The sequence below is a fragment of the Neofelis nebulosa genome, chromosome 6 (genome assembly GCF_028018385.1).
Source record: "Neofelis nebulosa isolate mNeoNeb1 chromosome 6, mNeoNeb1.pri, whole genome shotgun sequence".
Classification (NCBI taxonomy): domain Eukaryota; kingdom Metazoa; phylum Chordata; class Mammalia; order Carnivora; family Felidae; genus Neofelis; species Neofelis nebulosa.
In genome coordinates, this window is record NC_080787.1 from 100,160,370 (window position 1) to 100,186,961 (window position 26,592).

The 26,592-nt window shown below is 40.0% G+C and overlaps 1 protein-coding gene across 3 annotated transcripts in view; it reads right to left on the reverse strand.

Moving 5' to 3' along the window:
• The window catches only part of PDSS2 (decaprenyl diphosphate synthase subunit 2), a 295,263-nt gene that overhangs the window by 4,910 nt on the left and 263,761 nt on the right, over nt 1-26,592 (reverse strand). For 2 of the 3 annotated variants that reach the window (XR_009263177.1, XR_009263178.1), the window contains exons 9-10: nt 26,286-26,371; nt 1,609-1,838 (exon numbers count right to left, since the gene is read on the reverse strand). The gene's annotated coding sequence lies outside the window, so the exon portion shown is untranslated. The remainder of the gene's footprint in view (nt 1-1,608; nt 1,839-26,285; nt 26,372-26,592) is intronic. The other variant, XR_009263180.1, reaches the window with a different exon arrangement.

Below are 26,592 nucleotides of genomic sequence, written 5' to 3' on the forward strand. Positions count from 1 at the left end.
CCTGCATTATATGCTAAATACTAGTTTTTCTGCTGTTGCCCGGTTAAGTCTAGTTATTTCCCAGTTCAGTGTTCAAAACAAAAACAATGCTGACCAGAATAGAATTTAATCTTTTTCTTTCAGAAAATTCCAGTCCACGCTAAGACACATAGGAGTGTGGAAGCACTCCTTTCCTGCTCAGGCTGGGCATTTCTGCCTCCTCTTTTGAGGCTTTTATAGTCCCCTTCCCAGCGCCTGTTCTCCCTTCAAAACCTCCTCTGTTGTGTTTTCACCACCTCCTTCGCCACCAGAGGTAGTGACACCCAGGTCTATGCTCCCACTTAAACCTCTTTGGCAGACAGACCTTATCTCAGCCTAACTGGTATTGCTTTTACTTTTTTAAGTTTATTTATTTATTTTGAGAGATAGAGAGCACACAAGTGGGGAGGGAGGCGGGCGGGGGGGGGGGGGTGGAGAGAATCCCAAGCAGGTTCTACACCAGCAGTGCAGAACCCAGTGCGGGGCTCGAACTCACAAACCACGAGATTGTGACCTCAGCAGAAGTCGGACGCCTAACCGACTGAGCCATCCAGGTGCCCCCTAACTGGTATTACTTGACTGTACTGTTATTCGTGTCTTCCATGATACTCTTGTACTGGACTCCGTGACGTTTCAGAATGTGTGTCATACCTCCTGTTACCTTCTGCAATAAGTATCTCAAGTGGCTCTTCCCCGCTGTGACTCTGACACAGGCACTGGACGTTCCAGCTGACTGGACTAGGGGCTGAGGCTCCAAAAGTGGGTTCAAGGCTGCATGTGGACAATGCCAAGCCTTCCTGGCTTGATCCCAGATCTGCTCAGTAGAAGGTCTCTGAAGCGGATGATGACAAAGCCACACAACTGAATCTTCTCTTTTAAAAAGTATACAGGTTTACAGGGTGCCTGGGTAGCTCAGTCAGTTAGGTGTCTGACTTTGGCTCAGGTCATGATCTCACGGCTCGTGGGTTCGAGCCCACCTTGGGCTCTGTGCTGACAGCTCAGAGCCTGGAGCCTGCTTCAGGTTCTGTCTCCTTCTCTCTCTGCCTCACTCTCTCTCTCTCTCTCTCTCTCTCTCTCTCTCTCTTAAAAATAAACATTAAAAAACAAATAAAATAAAAAATATACAGGTTTGGGTGGTGTTTTTCTTTCCTATGGCTGCTGTAACAAAGTGGGCGGCTTAGAACATCAGAAATGTATTATCCCACAATTCTGGAATCAAGAAGTCCAAAATCAAGATGTCAGCCAGGTTGGTTCTTTCTGAGGGTTATGAGCAAACATCTGTTCCAGGCCTTTCTCCCAGTTTCTGACAGCCTTAGGTTTTCCTTGGCTTGTAGATGGCATTCTCCCTATGTCTTTATATTGTCTTCCCTCTGTATGTGTCTTCCTCTGTGTCCAAAGTTCTCCTTTCTATAAGGACACCAGTCATATTGGATTAGAGTCATCCTAATGGCCTCACCTCAACTTGATCATCTGCAAAGACCCTACTTCCAAGTATGGTCACATTCGCAGATATCGAAGGTAAGGATTTCAATATCTTTTGCGGGGTACTGTTCAACTCATAAAAGGTGGGGAAAAGAGTAGCATGCTTACCTGGTCTCAGTCCTAGCATCCCAGAAGTACTGGGTCCCAGAGTGAATGGTCTGCTGACAAGGTGGCTTCCTCTGCTACAGCCCAAGTCCAAGCATTCTTGCAAAACCTCTGTCACTGTAGGAACGTGCCTTCCCTTTTATTTCTAAAAAATGCGCCTAATTTAATTTTGCTGTTCCTTGGAGACTTGGCCATTGCATTCATATTTCCATCCCTCCGGTCCGATTATTGCCCTGCAAATAGCAAGTGGTAATAAATGCTGTTGCACTTGCTGGCTGTAGAGTGCAGAGCTTATAAAGTCAGACAGACCTGGATTTGAATCCAGATTCCAACATGTTCTAAGTGTGAGATTTTGGAAGCTTGCTTACGATTTTAGCTTCCGTTTCCTTATTCACGGCACGGGGCAACCCCACCGTACAGGGTGGTTATAAACAAGGCGGTTACGTGTAGCCCTGAAGTTACCTCAATCAAAGACAGCGGTTATTTTTATTGGTCATAAATGAGGTAAGTGAACTGTTGAGGTAACTAGCCCAGGCACATAACAGTTGGGGTTTTGAAAAACACATTTCGAGTTTAGCAGCAAAAACACAGAGGTTCGCATGACCAGCCTGAATGCTGTCTGGAAGACACTATAGAACCCCATTTCAAATCCAAACTCCACACAGAAAGGGAAAGAGACACCACCATACAATTTTAAAACATGTGATGGTCCCCAAACCACGATTCTGATGCTCATTCTCTTTGTCCCATCCACAAGGAAAAGAACAAGGCGTCCTGCTATCTCCAAGCCAGCTTCCGGCAGCCTCTATCACGTGTGCACCCTGGTGCCACCAGAGCCCTGAGCTAAATAACCAAGCCCGTGAGGTAATAAAGGTATTGCATGCAAATCTCAGCCCATACATTTATGTGTTTGAAATAGCTATGTTTATAATTTACTTTCTATTTTAAGCCCCATCCTTTTGGAGTCGTCCCCACCCTCAGCCGGCATCCAAGGACCTCTGCCCTCCAGGCATTTGCCCACTTCGGTTCTTGCCAAGCCATCCATCATTCTGCTCACCATGCCCTGCAGGCAGTGGCTCTGTCATGTCCAACCAGGGACATGGTCATCTCTCTGCAAGGCTGCCTAGAACAGGGATACGTGATGCAAATGCCTACAGGAAGCAGCAAGGGGAATTCATGAGTGAAGCCAGTGAACTGCCTATTCAACACAGAAGAACATCTTCGCCTCTACCAAGAAGTGCACTAGCTCCCCTGTTTCTTTCAACGCCGTGAGCTCTCTTTATTCTATCTTTTGTTTCTCCATTTATGGAAAAAAATCTTGGGTAAAGAGGAATATCCTCTATTGTCTGGAACACAGCAGTGCAAAGCGTTATGATGAGCAACCCTTGGAGTAGGGATAAGGAAAGGACTGGTGGGGACTCTGACAACCTAGAGCGTTCATTCCTTATCTAAGGCAGGCAGCCATTTGATGCCATGAGAGACTGAATCCAGTGTAGCCAAATCTGCCAATTACTTATGAGAAACCTGAACCTGGAATCTTATGTGAAATGGCCCAGATTGTTAATGTGAATGACTGAAATTCACGCGGCCAAAGTCAGATCTAGCCCACAGGCCTTTAGTTTGTGGCCATGGCCCATGTCCGCATCTTCTCAAGGGACAGGCCTGCCTCCCAGACAGCTTGCTGGAAAGCTCACGTGCCAGCCCTGCCCCTCCCCACCGCCCTGTTCAGGACCCTCTTGCTTCTGCTTAAGACATTTTGCCTATGGCTCGAATCTTCTCCTTGTTGGGGCTTAAGATTTTAGAAGCAAAAGCTGGAGGGTGATTTCCGCTTTCTGCTCCATCTCGTGCCTTCACCAAGACAATAAACCCAGACAGGAATTTCTGCTTGGAGGCAGGGAAGAGAAAGAGGGAAATACCAGGAGAATAAAAATATAGATTAATATCTCAAAAACATTATCTTGCCGAACAAATTTGATTTGAGGTTATCTATAAAGCAACTTCAGAATTTCTGTCCATGGATTCTAGGGAAGCACTAGGAAAATCTTTTAAGAAGGAAATCCCAATTCAGCCAATTAATCAGATTCCATTTTTCACAGTAAAATATAAGTGTCTAACACGGTGTATTCTTAATAATATATTATAATGTAACATTTATTTTTATCAGTATAGTACCTTGTTTTCCTGATTCTTCCATGGGCAATTTCTGAATTCAATAATAAGGTGTTTGAAAAAATACATGATAGGGGCACCTGGGTGGCTCAGTTGGTTAAGCGTCCCACTTTGGCCCAGGTCATGATCTCGCCATTCCCAAGTTTGAGCCCCACGTCAGACTCTGTGCTGACAGCTCGGAGCCTGGAGCTTGCTTCGGATTCTGTGCCTCTGTCTCTGCCCCTCCCCAGCTCATGCTCACACTCTATCTCTGTCAAAAATAAATAAACTTTAAAAAAAATTTTTAAATTATAAAAAAAACCAATGCCTTGAAGGTTTATCCATTGAGTTAATTTTTTTTCAACATTTATTTATTTTTGAGAGACAGAATGCAAGTGGGGTAGGGACAGAGAGAGAGGGAGACACAGAATCCAAAACAGGCTCCAGGCCCTGAGCTGTCAGCACAGACCCTGATGTGGTGCTCGAACTCACGAGCCATGAGACCATGGCCTGAGCTGAAGTGGGACGCTCAACTGACCGAGCCACCCAGGCGCCCTCCATTGAGTTAATAGTAAACACATGATTCTAGTTAGTACTGAGTCGTCATTGGCTTAAAGGACTAACATTATTACTGAGCCATTACTGGTTTAAAAGACTAAAGCAATACAACCCTTGTTCTCTGGGAAGATGATAAATTTGGGAGCAGAAAGTTCAGACTCAAATCACCTTTGTTTCATCATTTTCTTCAGTGGTGGGAGAAGATGAGAGATGCTGGTCTCACGGTGATACTGATTTGAGTGGTCAGGAGTAGGGCAAGAATATTAGAAATACACCCGATGGAAATCCTTCACATAAACTACCTTATTACCCTCCTGACCTATATAATCAGCATGGAGCAAAGAAGAATAATTGCCCTTTGGAACTGGCATGTGTGAATTTAATGGAAAAGGTACCAGAGAAATCCAATAATCTACATTACCTGCTTCCCTCTGAATGTCTTATTAGAAATTAGACAGGCTTGGGGTGCCTGGGTGGCTCAAACGGTTGAGAGTCCAACTTTGGCTCAGGTCATGATCTTACAGTTCGTGGGTTTGAGCTCTGCATCAGGCTCTGTACTGACAGCATAGATCCTCAATCTCTCTCTCTCTCTGCCCTTCCCCTTTTTTTTAAATTTTTTTTTTTTAACGTTTATTTATTTTTGAGACAGAGAGAGAGCATGAACAGGGGAGAGGCAGACAGAGAGAGGGAGACACAGAATCGGAAGCAGGCTCCAGGCTCTGAGCCATCAGCCCAGAGCCCGACATGGGGCTCAAACTCACGGACCGTGAGATCGTGACCTGAGCTGAAGTCGGACGCTTAACCGACTGAGCCACACAGGCGCCCCTGCCCTTCCCCCTTTTATACACTCTCTCTCAAAATAAATAAACGAACATTAAAAAAAAAAGAAATCGGAGAAGTTTTGAGGTTACCTTTCTTCAAAAAAATTCAAAACAGCTGGGGCACCTGGGTGGCTCAGTTGTTTAAATGTCCAACTTCAGCTCAGGCCATGATCTCATGGTGTGTGAGTTTGAGCCCCACATTGGGCTCTGCATTAACAGTGCTGAGCATGCTTGGGATTCTCTCTCTTTTCCTCTGTGCCCCTCTCCCACTAGCGCTTTTTCTCTGTCTCACAATAAACTTAAAAAAAAATTCAAATCATTTTTTTAAAAGAAAAGTATTAGCATCAGTAGAAATAAGTGCCATAGTTGGCAGGGAGAAACTCATAATAAGTTTTGGGACAGATAGAGCACCTATGTTGTGATTCTCTAAGATTCAACCATTTGGTATTTCCTGAATCTCTTTCTGGAGATCCTGAAGTTTTCAAATGGTATCTCTAATAAAATATGTTACATCCAAGTTGACATCCAATGATTTAATAACACTAGGCACAAAAGGTACAGCTTCTGTAGCCATGCGAATTCTTTGTAAGATGCTTGCTGCAATCCCAGCTTTGAGTAAGTAAACTTTGTACTTGCGGAAACTGCATTTATTCAGCCTTGACATTAGGTAAGTAAGTAAATTATTTCATTGCCAAAGGGATCTCTAGTCTAGGCTGGAGTAAGTGAATGTGTTTTCCCCATGGCTACATTCCCAGAGAATTTTTGCAGGGACAGAATTTGGCTGATATCAATTGTAGAGAGAGGTGGGGGAGGCCATTTAGTACCTAAATTAGGGTTGCACACCCATGTGGTTGGCAGAAGAAGGTGAGAACTCTTTGGAAGATGGCCTGACTGGTTTTAATGTGACAAAAGCTTTCACAATTAAACAAATATTTATTGAACACCTACAACTGCAAAGCTTTGAGTCCTTTGGGAAATTAAAAAAATGGGTAAGTAGGAGTGCCTGGCTGGCTCAGTCGGGTGAACGTGCAACTTTTGATCTTGGGGTTGTGGGTTCAAGCCCCATGTTGGGTGTAGAGATTACTTAAAAACAAAATCTTAGAAAAAAAATGGATACATAAAGTCCCTGTCCCCACAGAGATTTCAGTCTACCCAACAAATCAACCGTGAACCCTAAGAACTGTAATAAAAGGCAGAAGGCGGCAGCAGTGGGGAGGCCCAGAGGAGGCACGAGTGAAGAGCTGGTTCAGGAAGCTTCCGTGAAGGAAGGGGCTGTCCTGGGAGGCTGCAGGAAGGCTGAGCAGGATTCTCACCCACAAAGGCTGGGTGAAGGGCATTTTGAGCAGACAAAACTGTGGGCAGCAGCTGGGCAGGAAGCTGCAGGCCATATTTGGAAAACTATAAATAGCCCCTTTGAATGAAAAACAGAGAGCCCTGAAGTTAGAGGGCAGGCAGAAGTAGGAGGTAAGGTCAGAACAATAGGTAGTGGGCAGATTAAGGCCTTTGCTGGTGTGTGCCCCAAATCTTCCGAAGTTCTTGACTCTCAGCTTGGTGCTTGACAATGTCATCAAAGACAAACGTGACCTCTTGACAACCACAAGCCAAGAGGAGCCTGATCTCAAACAGCTAGCTCTACTGCTCTGGGCAGTGTGGGTCTCTCGGACTGCCTATCTCTGACTCCATTTTAGTGACCCAGCTGTAACTCACAAGTGGAAGGATGCCAGGAAGAGTGATGGGGACAGAAACAAATGTAACCAATAACCGGTTGCTACCCCTTTTACAGTCTTGCACCTCCACTCAGATTCCGAGCAGCTCTCTTGGTGTGTTCAGGGAGCATACCTAAAATACTGGAGCAGGGCCACATGTTTATGTAAGGAAGGAAAAGCTGTCCCCCAAACCAAGATATTTAACAAAGAAATAACCAAACTAAGAAGTTCTCAGCCTGTTGGGTTACAGATCATCCACAAAAGGCAACTGTAAATTTAAATTTTCATGACATTCATATAATAGGGTTAACATTCTCCAGATGAAAATTTCCCCCTTTTCATGTCTTCCTTTTTTTTTCCTGTCCGAATTTCATGTCTCAACCTAATAGAGGCTTTTTATAGCCAACCAGAAACACTTGCAGTAATCAGAGGCTGTAAAAAAAAAAAAAAAAAAAAAAAAAATTTATATATATATATATATATATATATATATATATATATATATATATGGTGCTACTACATTGTAAGCATTCAGGGGATCCTTCATAAACACAGTAAAACCCCATGATGCACTCATCGAAAATATGATTTTAGATATAATGCAGAATTGGCAACTGGCTCCCATTCCCTGCCTAGCCTTGGTTTGAGAACAGGACAGGAAGAAGAGTCAGGGGTGGGGCTAAAGTTCTATGCTAGGGGTCTTGGAGTAGAGGCCAAAGTCATGAAGGTGAAGAAAAGGCATGTAAACTTGTTTTAGTAAAAGAGATGGGTGAAGAGTGAGTCTCTGGTCCTTAGTATTCTAGGTAAATCTCCGAATCTGACCAACTAACAGGGACATTTCTGGAATTACTGATGCTGTCCTGCTGCTTCTGGACTCAGAATTGTCCCCAACAATATTTAAATTGGAGACAACCACCACCACCAGGTGGCACCAAATCACAGCTTTGTCTGGCCAAATTTAGATATGGCAGCTTGGACTCCCAGAATTCCTCACCTGCTGGCTCCACACTGGCCATTTTACTGTTAAACCTTACAAAAAAACTGATCCTACAATTTCACATCGCCAAATTCTTTGGATCTCACTTACCAATTACAGTAGGGTTTTACTGAATTAATTTATGATAACCAATAATTGAGGCAAGTATTCTCTTAGTAGACTAAAGACCAAAGGAGACTAAGTTAGACATTGTGCTTATTGTTTTATACACATTAGCTAATTTAATCCCCTCAGCAACCTATTAGGTATATGTTGAATAATATGAAACTACCACTTTTATAGGCCAAAATTGTCGACTATGGACATCTTCACATAGCTCAATCTGAAAGTTATTTTTAAACTATTCCTCGGGTGCTGAGTTCTATATATACCTCATAGCTTGAGCTTATTAACTAAACTATTCAAAATTTCAGTGTTTATTTATGTCTGCTTGATCTATCAATTTCTGAAAGATGTGGTTAAAATCTTTTAACTATAACTTGATTTATTCATGGAAATTTTTCCTCCTGGAAAAAATTTTAAGTTGTTTCTTTGTATATTTTGAGGTTGTATTGTTAGGTGCATACATGTTTTTTATGATTATAGCTTGTTGCTCTATTCCTTTAATCAGCATACACCATCTTTCTTTGTCCCTTATGTTTTTTTGCCCTATATTCTATATTGTCACATATTAAGAATCTTCCCCTTTTTTCTTTTAGTTTGTAATTTTTTCCACCTTCTACTTTCAAACTTTCTGTGTCTTTTAAATTTCTCTTTTAGACAACTTATTAATGGGTCTTGCTTTTTAACCCAATCTGAGTCTGTTTTTTAATTGGTCAATTTAATTTTTTTAAACTTTAACTCCAGTTGTAGTTAACATGCAGTGTTTTGTCAATTTAATTAATGTGTATTTATTATAATTCATTCCAAAATAACACTTATTTCTACCCTTTTATTCTATATTTTTCATTTACTGCACATTTTATGCTTCTTTTCCTCTTTATTTTTTTTTTAAATCAAGGTATAAATACCACAATATTATTAATTTCAGGTGTACAACATAATGATTAGATATTTATGGTGGCACCTGGCTGGCTCAGTCAGTCAGCAGAGTATGCAATTCTTGATCTCGGGGCCATTAGTTTGAGTCCCACATTGGAGGGAGAGATTACTTAAAAAAAAAAGTGATTAGATATTTGTGTATAGTTGATCCTTGAACAATGCTGGGGTTAGGAGCACTACCCACCATAATTGAAATTCCATGTATAACTTTTGACTCCCCCAAAACTTAACTATTAATAGCCTACTGTTGACCGGAAGCTGTACTGATAACATAAACAATTGATTAACACATATTTTATACATGTATTATATACTATATTCTTACAATAAGGTAAAATAGAAAAAAGGAAAAATCATAATGAAAATACATTTGCAGTATTGTATTTATGGGAAAAAATCTGCATATAAGTGGAGCCACACATTTCAAATCTGTGTTGTTCAAGGGTCAACTGTATTGTGAGATGATCCCCACAATAAGTTTAGTTAGCATCCATCACCACACATAGCTATCAAGTTTTTTTTTTCTTGTGATGAGAACTTTTAAGATTTATTTTTAGCAATTTTGAAATATGTAATAGTTTTATTCACCATAGTTACCATACTGTACATTACATCCCCATGACATTTTTGTTATATAACTGCAGGTCTGTATCTTTTGACCCTCTTCATCCATCCTCCAAACCCCACCCCCACCAGCAGCCAGAAATCTAGTCTCTGTATCTAAGATCAGTCTTTGTTGTTGTTGTTAAGATTCCACATGCAAGTGAGATCATATGGTATTTGTTTTTCTTCGTGGATTTTTATTTTTCTGGCTTAAACGTTGAGCATTTATGATCTGCCGGGAATCTCTCGTACTTCAAAGCTCATGTTCTGTCTGTTGTACCATAGCAAGAATTAGCTATCAATGGAATCTTAAAAGTTGTCATCTACCCCACTGGATCCAAAACTGGTGTATGTGAGGATTACTTGGAAGCTTTTAAGAAATGTTATTAATGGACCTCACCTTCAGAGATTCTGGCTCAGTACGTCTGGGTAAAGCCCTGACACCAACACGAGCCCCAGATTTTGATGCAGGTGGTTCACATACCACAATGTGGGAATACTGTTACTATCTAACCCCATAACCTTCCAAATGACAAGCTTTATGCTTGTCTTTGAATTTTAATTACTGCTTTTTAAAAATGATTGTTTATTTTGAGAGAGAGAGAGAGAGAGACAGAGTGCGAGTAGGGGAGGGGCAGAGAGAGAGGGAGACACAGAATCCAGAGCAAGGCTCCAGGCTCTGAGCTGTCAGCACAGAGCCCGATGTGAGGCTCGAACCCATGATTGTGAAATCATGACCTAAGTCAAAGTCTGAGGCTCAACCGACTGAGCCACCCAGGTGCCCCTTTAATTACTTTTTAAAGACACACCACAGGGAAAAAAACCCAAAGATACATGCCTGGGTGGGTTCTAATCATCTCCATCTAGACCCTTTTTACCTTATATTGTCTTATATGCCTAATAAGTCTCTAAATCTACTCTGTTTCTTTTTGCAAGTTTTTATATAAATTCCAGTTAGTTAACATACAGTGTAATGTTAGTTTCAGGGGTACAAGATAGTGATTCAGCACTTCCATACATCATCCAGTGCTCATCACAAGTGTGCTCCTTAATCCCCATTACCTATTTAACCATGACCCCAATTTCTTCCCCTCTGGTAACTATTAGTTTGTTCTCTTGTATAATAAAGAGTATGTTTCTTAATTTGTCTCTCTCTTATTTTTTCCTTTGCTTGTTTGTTTCTTAAATTCCACGAGTAAAATCATATAGGACTTGTCTTTCTTTGACTAATTTTGCTTAGCATAATACTCTCTAGCTGCATCTGTGTCACTGCAAATGGCAAGATTTCATTCCTTTTTATGGCTGAATAGTATTCCTGTGTGAGTGTGTGTGTGTGTGTGTGTGTGTGTGTGTGTGTGTACCACATCTTCTTTCAAAGATGGACACTTGGCTGTTTCCGTAATTTGGCTATTGTAGATAATGCTACTATAAACATAAGTGTGCGTGTATCCTTTTGAACTAGTATTTTGTATTCTTTGGGTAAATACCCAGTAGTGGGATTCCTGGATTGTAGGGTAGTTCTATTTTTAACTTTTTGAGGAATCTCCATACTCTTTTCCAGAGTGGCTGCACCACTTTGCATTCCCAACAATATAAGAGGGTTCCCCTTTCTCCATATACTTGCCAATACCTGTTTCCTGCGTTGATTTTAGCCATTCTGACAGGTGTGAGGTGTTATTTTATTGTAGTTTTGATTTGCATTTCCCTGATAAGTGATGTTGAACATCTTTTCATGTGTCAGTTGGCCGTCTGTATGTTTTGTCTAGAACTACTTTCATAATCTATATTCTTCTAATTAGAATTTGCAGTCCACTGCTCCTTTACTATCACTCTATTTTACTTGCTTGTGTCATCATTATAAAAACATTATTTTCCTTTACTGAGCATTTATGAGTGTAGTGATAGGGCATTTGGGCACTCAGCAGCCATTTTACTAGTAAGCATGACTATCCTCATTTATATAAGAAAGCTAGAAGAAACCTGGGGAATTTGCCTGATACCACATTTAATGGAGAAGCTAGTATTTGAACGCAGATGTGTCTATTCTATTTTTTTTTTCAACGTTTTTTATTTATTTTTGGGACAGAGAGAGACAGAGCATGAACGGGGGAGGGGCAGAGAGAGAGGGAGACACAGAATCGGAAACAGGCTCCAGGCTCCGAGCCATCAGCCCAGAGCCCCACGCGGGGCTCGAACCCACAGACCGCGAGATCGTGACCTGGCTGAAGTCGGACGCTTAACCGACTGCGCCACCCAGGCGCCCCTATTCTATTTTTTATATCCCACTGCCTTCAAAGAGAATGTGATCCCAAGAAGCCCACCTTATCGTGGGGAAGAAACAAATAATCTCACTCTCCGGCCATCTTTGTATCTAAGACAGTGCTTTACACATAGTAACACTTAGTAAATGTCCATGAAAATAAAGCATAAATGTATCTTGGTTTCTTACTTCTTTTTCTGTTTATGATTTCCAAGTCAGGAGACTCGCAGTCTGGTAAAACAAAAAAGAAGCAAAGAGGACTGTTTGGGAAAACACAAATTCGGAGACAAAACAGAAAGAAGAGAACAGCTACCATTACAGGTCATCAAAGTGATGGGTCCCCTTATGTGAAGAATGTCCATTACAAGCTAGGGTTACTTTCATTTTGCACTCTTTATTTTTCTGATTAATTCAGTAAAAGTTTGAAGCAATTCAAAAAATGTAAAATGTAATATTAGTACTATTTTCTACTTCCTGTGCTCAGTTTTAAAAGGCTGATGTTAAACATAATAGAACAAGCAACTATATGTAATTGTAGAAATTATTGCTGGTAATTTGCATATGAAACACACACCTTTTACTGCCTCTAGTTGGCATTGTTAACTAGGTTATAAATAGCACAGCTGACACACTGCAAACAGAAAGCGCTTTTTGATGGGCACTTGCTATGAATGGGAGAAGTGTTCAAACACAATGTTTAAGTTGGAAAGCTTTCATTAGAACTAGCCGAGGGGGAAAATGGTTTATTTCCTAATCATACCCTTGCTTAAGAATCCAATCATATAGAAAGACTTATGGTAAACCTTTCTAAAAACAGATATTTATGCTACTATTTGGGTAAATAAGTGATACATCCAGTCTATAAACATATTTTAATAGTGCTGATGGGCACTTTTAAGAAAATTGAGCCACTCCCTTTGGCTTAAATAATCTCTTAGTGTGTATATACGGTGAGGCAGAGGAAGTAAAAAGACTAAGATACAAAATTGGAGAGTGCGATTTGTATTTATTTACACCACTAGGGCACTTGGCTGAAATCATTTACTGGAACTTGAAATTTTAAAAACTACTTGAAAAGCTTTAACTATGGAGACGGAACAGAAAGATACCATTCATTTTGACTGACCATAAAAATGACAATTAATAGGGCAGTGTTTTTGCTGATGTTTTATAATGCTTAAGGGCAAAAATTCAACCAAGTTACTATGAGGGCTGCTTCAATCATCACAAGATGTAGGTACAGAAACTAGTGATGACTTTTGCAAGTGACAAAGCTAACATTTGCAGACATCATTCTATTTTTATGGACTGTGATCCTTTGGTTTTCAAAAGTTTTATTTTGTTTTGCTTTGTTATGGCTGTAAAGCAACTATGACACCGAATTTTGATGCTGAACTACTCATCCAGATGACAGGAGAGGTGAGGGGGCTAGGGACAAAATTTTCTTCCTACACATTTGTTTTTAGGCATCTATATTTGCCTTAGTGCCTTGATACCATGGTGATAGCTTAGCAACAGTAGATACAAAGTAATCTGTCAGGCCAGCTTCTGATCATAAAAAGTTGGCAGGTAGAGTACTGGGGGAAAAAACCATAAATGTTTAGGTGTTTAATAGTTTAATCAAAAAGAGATTTGCTTTCACTACTACCTGCTCTTGTCTAGCTTTTCATTATATATAGGAAGAGATGAGAATCTAAAAAAAAAAAAGAAAAGAAAAAATCCCAAACAAACCCCAGTGTTGTAACTGAAAACACAAAATTTAAACCTTTCCTTTTTTTTTTTTTTTATTTAAACCTTTCTTAAATAGGGAACAAAAACCCCCACATTTTAACCTTTTTTATCTATTTTTATTTATTTTTTTTAATGTTTATTTATTTTTGAGACAGAGAGAGACAGAGCATGAACAGGGGAGGGTCAGAGAGAGAGGGAGACACAGAATCCAAAGCAGGCTCCAGGCTCTGAGCGGTCAGCACAGAGCCCGACGCGGGGCTCGAACTCACGGACCGCGAGATCATGACCTGAGCTGAAGTTGGACGCTTAACCGACTGAGCCACCCAGGCGCCCCTTAACCTTTTTTAAAAAGAAAGTAATGATGACAAAAGTACATGAAAAGTGTTTTGAAAAGACATTTCAAAAGGATTTTTTTCCTTTTTTTAATATTTTTAAGGTTTATTTATTTTTGAGAGAGACAGAGTGTGAGTGGGGGAGGGGCAGACAGAAAGGGAGACACAGAATCTGAGCTGTCAGCACAGAGCCCGATGTGGGGCTCGAACTCATGAACCTGAGATCATGACTTGAGCTGAAGTTGGATGCTTAACCAACTGAGCCACCCAGGCACCCTCAAAAGGATTTTTTATACTAACAGCCATTCAACTTCTGTCGATGGCCATTAGAAGAACAAAGTTACATAAACTATAAAGATCTTTGTGCCAGCAAACTTGGATGACCCAATAGATACTGCCATTTTTAAAGCCAACACACCACACGATGCCTTTCATTATCTTTACTATGATAATTTATATGTAAAGCAAAGAAATTAAAATCATCTGAAAGAATGTAAAACTTAGAAATGAGTAAATATAAAATCACCTTGGTTTTCAGGGCTATTGATTTTTTTGTAAGTTTATTTATTACTTTTGAGATGGGGAAGGGGCAGAAAGAGAGGGAGAGAATCCCAAGCAGGCTCCATGCTGTCAGCACAAAGCCCGACGTGGGGCTTGAACTCAGGAACTGTGAGATCATGACCTGAGTGAAATCAAGAGTCAGATGCTTAACTGACTGAGCCACCCAGGCGCCCCAGGGTTATTGATTTTATTTCAAATACCCGCAAATGGTAAAATATAAGCAAATAGTTGTTAGCTGGTTGAACAGAGATGGCAAATAGACTTCAATTTGTGTGCTGGCTCTGATATATTAATAGTGGCTGCCTCGTGTGCTGTGTTAAGGAGGATTCTGAGGAGTCTGAGGTGGATGGGAAGGAGATCAGAGGGTAAAAGACTTACTAAGTGGAATGTGGGGTGTGGAAAAGAAGGAGGGTGAGCACAAAGCACTCAATACAAACTTTAAATTTAAGTCTTACATTTCTTTCCTTTATTTATATATTTATGTATTTATTTTTTAAAGATTTTATTTTATAAGTAATCTCTATACCCAACGTGGGACTCAAATTCACAACCCTGAGATCAAGAATCACCTGCTCTACCGACTGAGCAAGCCATACACCCCTATTTATATATGTGTTTAAAGTAAGTTCTACGCTCGACACAAGGCTTGAGCTCACAACCCTGAGATCAAGAGTTGCATATTCTACCAACTGAGCCAGTAGGTGCCCCAAGTCTTACATTTTATACTAAAATAAATACAAACCTTACATTTAATTCCACAATACATGTATTTTGTACGCCATAAAAGTTTAATTTTTTTTGTTTTTATTTATTTTTGAGACACAGAGAGACAGAGCGCGAGTAGGGGAGGGTCAGAGAGAGAGGGAGACACAGAATCCAAAGCAGGCTCCAGGCTCTGAGCTGTCAGCACAGAGCCCGACATGGGGCTCAAACTCACAGACTGCGAGATCATGACCTGAGCTGAAGTCGGACGCTTAACTGACTGAGCCACCCAGGCACCCAGTATGCCATAAAAGTTTAAAAACTCATTTGTTTTTAAGCATTACTTAACTTTAACTTTGTGGGGAACAAAAAGTTCTTAGATAATATTATGCATGTTCATTCTGTGACTTCCCACAGTATCTGGCAAGCTGCTGAGTATCCTTGGGAGTCTCTGTACCCCACTTAGTGAAGCCCACATCTAGAAGATTGAGAGAAATAAAAATGTTTAAATTTGTACATGATAATGTAAAACTCAGAGAAGTTAAGTAACCTGCTTGTCAATGGCAGACATGGGATTTGAAGATTCTAAAGGCCAATTTCTTTTTTTATTTTATTTTATTTTATTTTATTAATATATGAAATTTATTGTCAAATTGGTTTCCATACAACACCCAGTGCTCATCCCAAAAGGTGCCCTCCTCAATACCCATCACCCACCCTCCCCTCCCTCCCACCCCCCATCAACCCTCAGTTTGTTCTCAGTTTTTAACAGTCTCTTATGCTTTGGCTCTCTCCCACTCTAACCTTTTTTTTTTTTTTTTCCTTCCCCTCCCCCATGGGTTTCTGTTAAGTTTCTCAGGATCCACATAAGAGTGAACACATATGGTATCTGTCTTTCTCTGTATGGTTTATTTCACTTAGCATCACACTCTCCAGTTCCATCCACGTTGCTACAAAGGGCCATATTTCATTCTTTCTCATTGCCACGTAGTATTCCATTGTGTATATAAACCACAATTTCTTTACCCATTCATCAGTTGATGAACATTTAGGCTCTTTCCACAATTTGGCTATTGTTGAGAGTGCTGCTATAAACATTGGGGTACAAGTGCCCCTATGCATCAGTACTCCTGTATCCCTTGGATAAATTCCTAGCAGTGCTATTGCTGGGTTATAGGGTAGGTCTATTTTTAATTTTCTGAGGAACTTCCACACTGCTTTCCAGAGCGGCTGCACCAGTTTGCATTCCCACCAACAGTGCAAGAGGGTTCCCGTTTCTCCACATCCTCTCCAGCATCTATAGTCTCCTGATTTGTTCATTTTGGCCACTCTGACTGGCGTGAGGTGATATCTGAGTGTGGTTTTGATTTGTATTTCCCTGATAAGGAGCGACGTTGAACATCTTTTCATGTGCCTGTTGGCCATCCGGATGTCTTCTTTAAAGAAGTGTCTATTCATGTTTTCTGCCCATTTCCTCACTGGGTTATTTGTTTTTTGGGTGTGGAGTTTGGTGAGCTCTTTATAGATTTTGGATACTAGCCCTTTGTCCGATATGTCATTTGCAAATATCTTTTCCCATTCCGTTGGTTGCCTTTTAGTTTTGTTGGTTGTTTCCTTTGCTGTGCAGCTTTTTATCTTCATAAGGTCCCAGTAATTCACTTTTGCTTTTAATTCCCTTGCCTTTGGGGATGTGTCGAGTAAGAGATTGCTACGGCTGAGGTCAGAGAGGTCTTTTCCTGCTTTCCCCTCTAAGGTTTTGATGGTTTCCTGTCTCACATTCAGGTCCTTTATCCATTTTGAGTTTATTTTTGTGAATGGTGTGAGAAAGTGGTCTAGTTTCAACCTTCTGCATGTTGCTGTCCAGTTCTCCCAGCACCATTTGTTAAAAAGACTGTCTTTTTTCCATTGGATGTTCTTTCCTGGTTTGTCAAAGATGAGTTGGCCATACGTTTGTGGGTCTAGTTCTGGGGTTTCTATTCTATTCCATTGGTCTATGTGTCTGTTTTTGTGCCAATACCATGCTATCTTGATGATTACAGCTTTGTAGTAGAGGCTAAAGTCTGGGATCGTGATGCCTCCTGCTTTGGTCTTCTTCAAAATTACTTTGGCTATTCGGGGCCTTTTGTGGTTCCATATGAATTTTAGGATTGCTTGTTCTAGTTTTGAGAATGCTGGTGCAATTTTGATTGGGATTGCATTGAATGTGTAGATAGCTTTGGGTAGTATTGACATTTTCACAATATTTATTCTTCCAATCCATGAGCAGGGAATGTCTTTCCATTTCTTTATATCTTCTTCAATTACCTTCATAAGCTTTCTATAGTTTTCAGCATACAGATCTTTTACATCTTTGGTTAGATTTATTCCTAGGTATTTTATGCTTCTTGGTGCAATTGTGAATGGGATCAGTTTCTTTATTTGTCTTTCTGTTGCTTCATTGTTAGTGTATAAGAATGCAACTGATTTCTGTACATTGATTTTGTAGCCTGCAACTTTGCTGAATTCATGTATCAGTTCTAGCAGACTTTTGGTGGAGTCTATCGGATTTTCCATGTATAATATCATGTCATCTGCAAAAAGCGAAAGCTTGACTTCATCTTTGCCAATTTTGATGCCTTTGATTTCCTTTTGTTGTCTGATTGCTGATGCTAGAACTTCCAGCACTATGTTAAACAACAGCGGTGAGAGTGGGCATCCCTGTTGTGTTCCTGATCTCAGGGAAAAAGCTCTCAGTTTTTCCCCGTTGAGGATGATGTTAGCTGTGGGCTTTTCATAAATGGCTTTTATGATCTTTAAGTATGTTCCTTCTATCCCGACTTTCTCAAGGGTTTTTATTAAGAAAAGGTGCTGGATTTTGTCAAAGGCCTTTTCGGCATGGATTGACAGGATCATATGGTTCTTCTCTTTTTTTTTGTTAATGTGATGTATCACGTTGATTGATTTGCGAATGTTGAACCAGCCCTGCATCCCAGGAATGAATCCCACTTGATCATGGTGAATAATTCTTTTTATATGCCGTTGAATTCGATTTGCTAGTATCTTATTGAGAAATTTTGCATCCATATTCATCAGGGATATTGGCCTGTAGTTCTCTTTTTTTACTGGGTCTCTGTCTGGTTTAGGAATCAAAGTAATACTGGCTTCATAGAATGAGTCTGGAAGTTTTCCTTCCCTTTCTATTTCTTGGAATAGCTTGAGAAGGATAGGTATTATCTCTTCTTTAAACGTCTGGTAGAACTCCCTGGGAAGCCATCTGGTCCTGGACTCTTATTTTTGATAACCGATTCAATTTCTTCGCTGTTTATGGGTCTGTTCAAGCTTTCTATTTCCTCCTGATTGAGTTTTGGAAGAGTGTGGGTGTTTAGGAATTTGTCCATTTCTTCCAGGTTGTCCAATTTGTTGGCATATAATTTTTCATAGTATTCCCTGATAATTGTTTGTATCTCTGAGGGATTGGTTGTAATAATTCCATTTTCATTCATGATTTTATTTGGGTCATCTCCCTTTTCTTTTTGAGAAGCCTGGCTAGAGGTTTGTCAATTTTGTTTATTTTTTCAAAAAACCAACTCTTGGTTTCGTTGATCTGCTCTACAGTTTTTTTAGATTCTATATTGTTTATTTCTGCTCTGATCTTTATTATTTCTCTTCTTCTGCTGGGTTTAGGCTGCCTTTGCTGTTCTGCTTCTATTTCCTTTAGGTGTGCTGTTAGATTTTGTATTTGGAATTTTTCTTGTTTCTTGAGATAGGCCTGGATTGCAATGTATTTTACTCTCAGGACTGCCTTCACTGCATCCCAAAGCGTTTGGATTGTTGTATTTTCATTTTCATTTGTTTCCATATATTTTTAAATTTTTTCTCTAATTGTAAAGGCCAATTTCTTAACAAAGATTCTATCTATATTCCTCCAAAGACAAGTACCAGGATTCCTTGGGATTCAGGGTTTGGTATTAAATTACTATTCTGTAAAAACATTTTGGAGGCCACAAAAGACCATACAGTAACTAGTAAGTTGGCAATTTCACTATTGCTTTAAAAAAGACAGGCATGGTTTCTGTTTGGGGTAATGAAAAAGCTGTGGAAATAGTTAGTGGGGTGTGTGTGTGTGCCTGGGCAGCTCATTCAGTTGAGTGTCTGACTCTTGATTTCAACTCAGGTCATGATCTCACAGTTTGTGAGATCGAGCCCCACAGTGAGCTCTGTGCTGACACTGCAGAGTCTGCTTGGGATCCTCTCTTTCTCTCTCACTGTCTGTGCGCACCCCCCCCCCCCAATAAATAAATAAACATTAACAAAAGAAGAAAAAGAAAATCATGATTCACAGATTCAAGATTAATATTGCTATGATGGATGGCAATTACCTAAAATTATATCTATATATTCAATGTAAGCTCTGTCGCAATCCCATCCCGTTCTTTTGTACAAATGGATAAACTGTTCCTAAAACTTTTATGGAAATGCCAGAGTGGCCAAAACAATTTTTAAAAAGAACTCAAGTATAAATGGGGAAATCTGAATAAGATTGATGGATTGTATCAATATCATATCCTGGTACTGTATTATGGTTTTATAAGATGTAATCATTGGGGGAAATTGTAAAGGGTACATGGGATCTCTCTGTGTTATTTCCTATAACTGTGAATCTACAATTATCTTAAAAATAAAAAGTTTAATGAAAAAGAAAAGTTGGAGGACTTGCATTTCCCAATATTAAAACTTAATATAGAGCTATAGTAATCAAGACAGTGTGGTACTGCCTTAAAGACAGACATAGAAATCAATGGAACAGAATTAAGAGTTCAGAAACAAACCCTTATATTCATGGTCAAATTATTTTCTACAAAGTTGCCAAAGCAATTCAAAGAGAGAAAGAATAGTCTTTTCAACAAATGGTTCTAGAACAGTTGGGTATCCACATACAAAAAATTAATTTAATTCACTCGTTTTCAATGGGGTGATTTGGGGTTCCCAAAGGAAGAGTACATTTGGCAATGTCTGGAGACAATTTCGGTTATTACATGGGGGCAGGGGTGCTACTGACATTTTATATTTAGTAGAAACTAGAGATGCTGCTAAATATCAAACAATTCACAGGAAAGACCCCCCCACAACAAAGAAGGATCCAGCCCAATATGTCAACAGTGCTGAGGGAGAAACCCTGATATAACTCATACCATACACAAAAACCAATTCAAAATTAGTCATAGACCTAAACTTAAGAGCTAAAGCTATAACACTTTTAGAAAAGAGCGTTGGAAACCATCTTTGTGACTTTGGGTTAGGCAAGGATTCCTTAGATATGACACCAAAACATGATCTACAAAAGAAAAAGCTGATAAATTGGACTTATCAAAATTAAAGACTTTTGTGTTTCAAAAGATACCATTTCAAAAATGAAGTCAAGTCATAGACTGGGAGTAAATACTTGCACATCATATATCTGATAAAGAGTTTGTGGGGTTCCTGGGTGGCTCAGTCAGTTAGGCATCTGACTCTTGATTTTGACTTAGGTCATGATCTCATGGTTCTGTGAGTTTGGGCCCTGTATCAGTGCAGAGCCTGCTTGGGATTCTCTCTCCCTCTCTCACTGCCCCTACTCTGCTCTCTCAAAATAAATAAATAAACTTAAAAAAAAAAAGAAGCTGTATCCATAATCCATCAAGAATGCTTAAACTCAACAAGAAGACAATAATGCAATTGAGAGATGGGTAAAATATTTGAACAGACCTTTCATCAAAGAAATATGAGTGGTTCATTTGCTCATGAGAAGATGCTTAACATCATTAGTCATAGGGAAATGCAAATAAAAAATCACAATGAGATACTATCTCAGTCCTACTAGAATAGTTATAATAAAAAAGGAACACCAAGGGTTGGCAAAGATGTGAACAAACTGGAATCTACATGTGTTGCTGGTAGAAATGTAAACTGATACAACTAGTTTGGAAAATAGTTCAGCAATTTCTAAAATGTTAAACATAAATTTACCATAAATTTTACTCTTGAGAATCTACTCAAGAGAAATGAAAACTTAGGTCCACACAAAGACTTGTTCTCGAATATTCACAGCAGCATTATTCGTAATAGGTAACAAGTAGAAATAACCCAAATGCCAATCAACTGGTAAATAGATTAACAAATGTGGCACATCCCTATAATGGAACACTATTGAGCAATAAAAAGGAACAATGATTAATGCTACCCCATGAATAAACCTCAAAAACATTATGCTAAATGATGGAACCAGTTAAGAATATTGTATAGTTTCATTTACACAAAATGTCCAGAGAAGGCAAATCTATAGAGACAGAGAGTGAATTCCTGTCTGCCCAGGGGTTGACCGCAAATGGGCAGAAAGGATCTTTAACACTGAATTGTGGTGACGCTTTCACAACTTTGTGAATTTACTAAAAGTCATTCTAATTGTATAACTAAACCAGGTGAATTTTATGGTATGCAAACTGTACTTCAATAACGCTGTTTTTAAAAAAAGAATGCAATTAAAGCAGTTCTAATCTCCAAAAAAAGAAGGAAAGAAGGCTAAAAGGAAAGAGAAGCATGGTATAAAACTGCATAATTACGCAGCAATTACGAACTTCGCAATAAATTGATCATAATCTATTTACACAAGTGTAAGTTACAACGGAATTCATGATATAAGGTGGGGGACATCATCAAAATGCCTAGAAAGTGAGAAATAATTCAAACAGTAAAATTACAATGATTAATTTAAGGAAAGAAACGTTGCAAGAGTAGCTTAATTCTTTGAGAATGATGTTCTCTAGGCTTAAAAAAAAAAAAAAAAGACCCAAACAAAACAATAACAAAATACAATAAGCTCATACTGTTACAGCATGAAAGATCTGAGTCAGATAAACATTATTTTGCGTCCCTTTGAACAAACCCTAGGAGTTTCCTTCTCCCAAGGTCTTCTAAAGGGGAAGAAAATTTTCCCTTCTTCCCTTCTAGGTTCTTTGGTTGGCCCAATAATGAAATTGGCATAAGGGAGATTAACAGGAGAAAAGCAAATTTAATTTCATATGTACAGGAGCCCATAAAAACTCAAATAACTGACCAAAGAAAGGAGCTCTTATACCTTTTAAACAAAGAAACAATGAATTTGTGAAGAACTGACAAGAAAAAGAGGTTTGGGGTTCAGGGTAGTAAGTTAGTAACAAGATTTGTTTATATAGCCTTCTCAGCCCTCAATTCCTCTCTCTAGTGATAAGGATGTCTCTCTTCCTCCTGGTAGAGGAAGGGTACCTTTCACAGGGGAGATGTATTTCCTGTTTTCAGGAGGACAAAGGAGGGTCAGAGGGTCCTTCTTGCACTGGCTGTTTCTTAAGTAGCTTTAATTCAAAATAATCAATACGCCAAAGTGGCACAGTTTTGGGTGGCTTATTTTTTATTTCCCTTCACTTTGAAGAAGCAAAGATGGCTTCTCATCTCCTATAAAATTGTTTCTCTGTCGTCTTTGCCAAGAGCAGAAGGTATGACTGTTAGACTGAGGCCCTTCCCTTCTCTAAGAGACGGTGAACTTCAGTGGGAAGGAAGAAGTCATCATTTTGCAGGAAGAAGAACCACCAAATGAAAAAAATTAATAGTTCAAGTTGAAGAATTTTAAAAGAATTTGTTACATAGTTTTTTGTTTTGTTTTGCTTTGTTTTTGTTCCACGGTTTTAACCTGCTGCTATGGAGAACTGGCCAGGGCATTATTTTTCCAAGTCAAAGACTTTCTTAGTAGAACATTAGGAGGCTTTCTTATGGAGTATTTACCACATTCCTATTCATACCAGAGAAACCAACCAGTAATAGAAATTCAGATACCTTGTTTAGAATTTAAGCTACTTATTAATAATGGTTGTGAAGACTGCAGTGTCATGGAGAACTGTTTATGTTCTGTGAAAACAGCAGGACCGAAAGTTGAATTTATAATGAGAACTACGACAAAAAAGATATGCATGGTAGAAAAGCCTGAAAGATACATAAATGAAATGGTGAGATGATTATGTTGGCATGGTGAGATTTTGAATAATTTTTTTCTATTTTCTGAAATAAAAAAAAAAACAACAGTGGTTATTTACTGAAATATGTTCAAATCTCGCACTGGGTGTAGTGCTTACTTAAAAAAAAATTTCTTTTAAAGGTTGGGGGTGGGGGTACCTGGCTGGCTCAGTCTGTAGGGCATGTGAGTCTTGACCCTGGAGTTGAGTTCAGCCCCCACACTGGGTGTAGGGCTTACTTAAAAAACATTTTAAAAAATATGTTCAAAAAGTAAAATCTAAGCTACTCCAACAGTGAAGGCAGTGATGAGCCCACTTGTTTGCTGACAAGATGCACAGTGGTGGGTACTGTCAGTCTTAGAGATGAACAGATCAAGTTGAAGGAAAGCTGATGTAGCTTTTCCATGAAGATGGTCAGTGTCCCCAAAAAGAAAGGATAAAAGCCTGAAGAACCTTCTCTTTCTACAGAAAAGAAAGAAATAAGATTCCTCCAGCAGGGGAGGCTGAAAACTTAGCACTTCAGAGCCCCAAGGGCAGGCTGGGTGAGCTAAAGAAAGAGGTGGATCCCACCATCAGTTCTGGTCCCCCTGGACTCTTCCCAGGTGACCCTTATTTTTCAGTCATCTTTAGAAGTATGTTATCTCCCGGGCTCCTGGGTGGCTCTGTTGGTTAAGTGTTCAACTTCGGCTCAGGTCATGATCTCATGGTTCAGAAGTTCGAGCCCCACATCAGGCTCTGTGCTGACAGCTCAGAGCCTGGAGATTGCTTCAGATTCTGTGTCTCCTTATCTCTCTTCTCCTCCCCTGCTTGCACTCTCTCTCTCTCAAAACAAAATAAACATTTAAAGAAATAATTAAAAAAATAAAATAAAGTTGAAATCTATGGGGGAAAAAAAAAAAGAAGTACGTTATCTCCATAATGGAAACACAGGACCAATTCTGAAAGAATAAAACAGTTAATTTGAGGTCAGGACTGAAGGTAGGGAAAAGAAAGAGGCAAATGATTATTCTGTTAGATCGCTTTGTACTTTTAAAAGAGAGTGCAAATAACTTAATTATTACTAGAACAAGATTAACAATAATTGAAACTATTTATAATAATGGAATGACCATTATGTCCTCACAGTTAAAGGAATTAAAGAACCAACCCAATTCATTTCTGCCCTTTTGTACTTTAACAAAGGTGTGCCCTGTGTTCTCTACCTTGAGAGGCAGTCATTACGGATTATAAAGATAAATCCTAGAGCTTCCATTGGTCAGAAAGGTGATCTTAGCAATAGGATTTCAAAGTGGGAAAACAAATGAAGTGGCAGGAAAGTATCTTCCAGAAACTAAGAACTCTAGGAAGGAGCTTGACAACTGTTTTCTGGAAAACAAGGTTCTTCTTATCAGTGATGAACTGGCTGATTAGAGTCTTAAAAAAAAAAAAAAAAGTATTCTTTCACTTGTAATCAAATTGTTGATTACACACAATTCCCCCAAACTTGCTTGCCCAAAGAAGGCCATGTTACAGCAATTCGTCAGGTTTTGAAAAAAGATCATCATGGATTATTCCAACTACTTTCTGGTCACGAGTTTAATGTGTGGTAGATACTGAGCCTAAAAAAGCCCTCTATCTTTTTGGAGCATTTCGTACTAACGTATGTATACGTCTTTTACCTCAACTTGTAGTGTCACCCACATCCTGGGCCATAGCAATAATACTGTCATGGGTCAGATAAAGTCTCAAACATTAGAGAATGAGACTTGGGCCAGGCAAACAATGTCACTGATTATTTATTTTTAGGTGTGACCAGATAACCACATTATGTGAGCAAGAAAAGGTGAAGATTTAGTGTTATCATTAAGTAAAACTTACAACAAAGTTTAATGATCGTCATAAAACGAATCTTCTTTCAAAGAAGCATGATGGCAAAACGGTTCACTATTTAAATCGGTATCTCATTGATACTGCTTTTTTAATGCCAGAAAACAGTTTTTCTAAGTTGGAGAGTTTAAAAGAAAAAGACTTGGTAGGGCAGGAAACTGTTTTTAAGTTTCTGAGGAAATAGAATTTAAATGTTTATTGTTCTTTTTTTAAAATATTTTATTTATTTTTGAGAGCAAGTGTGAGCTGGGGAACGGCAGAGAGTAGGGGACAGAGGACCCGAAGTGGGCTCCTCACTGACAGCACCGAGCCCATGTGGGGCTTGAACTCACGATCCGTGAGATCATAACCTGAGCTGAAGTTGGATGCCCAACTCACTGAGCCACCCAGGTGCCCCTTAAATGTTCAGAAAAGAAAGTCTCTAGGGGTACAACTAAGAGATGTGTCAGGTATGGAGGACAGTCAGGGCGGGGGAAACAACCTACACAGAGGTGGGCCAAGGGCACCAAGGGAGCCGGGTGGTTGGGTTAGTGACATGGCATGCCATGGGAAAGTCTGTGCGTGGGGATACGGCTTGCAAACTTCACAGAAAGGCCACCTTCTGTCAGAAGTCTGTCTCAGTGTTGTGCAGTAAGAGACCTGATAATCTGTCCAACAGATATTCTCGGAGTGTCTAAAGCACTGGCACTGGTCTAGGTGGCGGGGACCTGGTAGTTAGTGCATGACCAGCTGCAAGGGTTCAGGAGTTAGCAGACTGTAAGAAGGTGTAGTTGGTAAAGTTAGGAGGAAAAAAGCGTAGGCAGAAGGATAAAGAACACGAAGGGAGGAATTTCATTTTAGGGGATAGGGGGGATTGAGCACATACAGCCAGCAGGGGAGACACTGACGATTTAAGAATGGGGCCATGAAGGAGGCAGGAAGGCTACAGGCTCGAGATCTTGGAAAGGTGGAAAGAGAGGCAGAGGAAGCAAGAAAGAGGCGCTACTTGGAAGACTCTGGTGGGGAGGCGGGGAGTGAGGGCAGGCCAGGTGGTCAGAGGTGGTCCCCTCGGCCTGCTTCTCCATCGGTAATGGGGGGTATGCTTACCTCCAGAGCGTGCCTGTGGGACTCAAACAAGATGGCCTGCACTTGGGGCCCTCGCTATCGCAGCCCTTACACACTTAACAAAGACTGATAGGAAGGAGAGTGCGGGTGGTTTCCGGAGCCTGAAGTGAATGAGGTTTGGAGGGGCCAACTTGCAAGTTGGGGGGACCAGCACAATGCCCAATGAATGAATTCTTCCCTCTAACAAGAAACTGGGGATGGGAGGCGATGCAGAGGGGGTCAAGGGAACATTCCGAGGCCAGAGTCTTACCTAGTCAGCAGAGCCTGCACCCAGGAGACAGGCCAAGGGGAGTGATTAAAGCATGTCTTGGTGCCCCACATTTCTCCCTCAGCTGCCTGAAATTATAAGGACGTAAGAGTTAACAAATATCCCCGAAGAAGGGGCATGAAGAAAGAGTGTCAGTATTTAATACTGTAGGGTTAATGAACCAACCTGTTAGGTTTAACAAAAGCCTGCCAGGATGCTGGGAAGCGGGAACTCTGCGGAGTCTGAGTACAGAGGAAGGGCTGTCAATCAACGCTGGGGGCGGGACGACTGAGCCAGGGAGATGAAAGGG